Source organism: Acyrthosiphon pisum, chromosome A2 (assembly GCF_005508785.2).
Source record: "Acyrthosiphon pisum isolate AL4f chromosome A2, pea_aphid_22Mar2018_4r6ur, whole genome shotgun sequence".
Classification (NCBI taxonomy): Eukaryota; Metazoa; Arthropoda; class Insecta; order Hemiptera; family Aphididae; genus Acyrthosiphon; species Acyrthosiphon pisum.
Window position 1 is genome coordinate 21,183,012 of NC_042495.1, and position 3,793 is coordinate 21,186,804.

The window sequence follows — 3,793 nt, forward strand, 5'->3', positions numbered from 1 at the left end:
ATTGAATATTTTAAATTATCAGGACACCTGTATGATTTAATGAATAAATGACACGATTTATTGCAATAAAAACAAATAATAAATAATAATCAATGAAGAAAATTAAATCAAAAGATAATTTTTTTTTAGTTGTAAACATTCTAACATTTAATATTATTAAGCAGTCTGAATGATGCTTTGTAAATTAATCGTGGCATTTGGCAGGTTGTTTTAAATTTAAAACATTAAAAGTTATAATAAAAACGGAAAATCAAGTGTAATTAATAAAAATATTGTCTCATTATCTAAATAATATAATCAAAAAACAGTTTTATATATCTAGATAACGCACAATACACTGTATGTATTATATTATATTATAAATATGAGTGTTTCTGTGTATGCGTGTTTTTTGTATTCCTACGGCAAATGACCATACAATATATTGAAATGACGTTTTCTGAATTTCATGAACACGTAATTTCTTAAAAATGCACCAAATGCCTCATTAGCGGAGATAAAGACTAAAATATAATTAGGGATCGGTTTGAATGGACTTTGTACGAAAAATATAATATAATGCCGTTGTTGTGCATATGTAATATTATACTCATTAAAGGTTAGCGTGACAAATATTACGATTCTGTACTTTTTGTCTTCCGCTCGATCAGGAACAATTTGTAAAACATTGACATAGGCAACGTTGAGTGGAACCTACTGCCATCCCGATTTTGATAATTTAGAACTGCTCAACTACCCACAATGCCAATAATGATTATTGGTTAGAACTAGTGTTTGAAAATTTCATGAAATTTAAAAAAATGAAATATTTCAAAATGTGTGAAATATTTCAATTATCATTATTTTTGTAGTTTTGTCTTGTAAAATATTAAATAATTAATCTAAATAAATTAAATACCTCATTAATCCTTAACACACATTTTTTCTTAGTTTTAATGACGTATAATAATATAATATTGTATTTTTTTGGTGTACCTATTATTTGATGTAAAAATGTAAAATAAATAAGGAATCGATAGGTACATTGTATATGTACCATGTACGTGGTAACTTATATAGTTTTATGTTAAAAATCAGATCAGAGTTTTCTTGATCGAGAATCCTTATGATATGTAGGTATTTGTATAATTGTATATAAAAAAAACATAATAAAAATAAAAATATAAAAATAGAATATAAATTTAAAAAAAAAACGCTTGGGTATAACGTTTATCAAATATGTTATGTTATGAGATCATTGTTTCTTATTAATGTAAACATGTATTATAATTATATAAAACAAAAAACATAATAAATATTAAAAAGAAACAGTAAAAGGAAACCAGTACTTAGGTATATATTATAAAGATCATAATTTTCTTGCTAACGATTCACATGAAATAATATAAATTATAATTATAATTTATATATAATAAAAATATAAAACAAAATAATATTTAAAAAATAAAAATGAAATAATTAATAAAAATCCAATATTTCACAAAACATTGAAATATTTCTCATACTTCAAACACTAGTTAGAACTATACCTGTCAGCGCAATCTCAGCACTTTATACACTACAGACATTCGTCAATGTTCCCTTTTAAATAATTGAAAATAAGTAACTATACTAGTAGGTATAGTTACATAAATGAGAATTTTGAGCGTTTTGACTATAAGGTATGCTAGATATACTCATAATACCTAACGAATATGATTATACGTATTAAGTGTTGCGTGAAAAAATGTTATGACGCAAAAGTTATGGGGACAAATATGGTTTTGTTTTTTATTTTAGATACTTTTAGACTTTTAAGAGTCTGACCGGAGCCAGTGATTTCTAGTTTTTTTCATGTATTGCGATGAAATATAACTGTTTTTCAATGCAAGTAATTTGTTACTAAAAACTACAAACAGGTGTTTTGCACAATTTTAGGAAGGTATATAAAATATAAATGTACAAAAAAAAGTATCTTAAAATAAAAAAGTCCCCCGAAAATTCAAAAGAAAAAAGATTGATACCAGCCAACCCTGCTGTACGGTAGTTGTCAAGTATGTCGTTTTAAGGGATGTGTAATATTTTATTTCAATGATATAGAATGAATTGTATACGTAAAAAGATTCTGCGTGGAGGCATTGTGTTAGATTTTACAATTGTGTTAAAATGTATACTGTCGATATGTTTTTTTATAAAAATGTAACCAACTCAGAAAATTATACACCAAGATAAAAACTTCATTCATCAATAATTTACATAATATATTTATTATTTTAACAATATTACCATCATTTGTAAAAATGAATCACTATCTTGATTTATTTTAATTTCAAAGTTATAAAAATCATTGTTTTATATTTTGACATTTATAACAAATTATAAAAAAAAAAACGGAAAAATCGAGTGAAATTAATAAAAACATTGTCAAATTATCAGCATTTAATCGGAAAACAATTTTATTTATCTAGATAACGCAGAATATACTGTATGTATTATATAGATGAGTGTTTGTGTGTATGTTTTTTTTTTGTGTTCCTACGACAAATGACCATACAATATATTATAGGGCGCATGTAAACTCCGCCACAAGAACCTTTTTTTAGTGTAAACTCCGCCAGTGACAGAAATCAGGTAAAATTGAGTTCGTGTAAACTCCGCCAGTGAAAAAATTGAAGTAACAGTATTCACTATACAATTAATATAATAAGCAGATTATTATTTAAAAAAAGAATCATAATTTTATAATAATTATTATCCTTATTAATTAAGTATATGTATACCAAAGTATATAAAAAACTTAAAAATAAAAATAAAAAATGTTCGAACAAATCATACAAATTGCAATGGCCAGTATGATGTTAAAAAATAAAGATAGACAATTGTGATAACTAATAATCAAGAAATAATATGTAAGAATTGTATATTATATTATTATGACATAATATGTTATAATAGGTACTTATAATATTTTGAACTGTAAACTAAAATTATGAGATACAATTAATAGATATTATAACAATTTAGTATTTATAGCTTTTTCTAACACAATAATTTCATTTTCATTTTGAATTTTCGAGTTTACTTACTAGAGAAATATCATTTAGTTTTGTATAAGGAAGGCCTAATTAATACTGGCGGAGTTTCCATATACCCATTACAGGTAAGAAAATAAAACTGGTGGAGTTTACATTAAACCTTTTCATTACCTTTTTATCTAACCGGTATTCTGGCGGAGTTTACAATCGCCCATATTATAATGACGTTTTCTGAATTCCGCATGAACACGTCATTTTATAAAAATACACCAACTGACTCATTAGCGGAGATAAAGAGTAAAATGTAATTAGGAATTATTAGTTTGAATGGACTTTATACGAACGATATAATAATATAATACATCAAAGGTTAGCGTGACGAATATGTTTTTTGTTCTTTTATTTATATATAATGCACCTACTCATTTTCATATTTAGGTAGTCTTATTAGGTATGTTTTAATATTATAATCATAATATGATATATCTAGTATCTACCTATTATATATTCAATATTCATTATATTCTAAGACAATTGTTCAACAAATTAATGAAGTAGGTATGCTTGTATTATATTAATATATCAATAACATAGGTTTATTTAGTTATAGCCTGCAAGGTAGGTATATAATATAATAGAATTTACGAATACGAAAACGGGTGACTATGTTACGAGTCATGACAATAATGTATACACGTACTTATTTATTATCTTATATAAAAATACAATATAGATTGAATAATGAATTAATAACACGATTTATTGCAATAAAAACATAA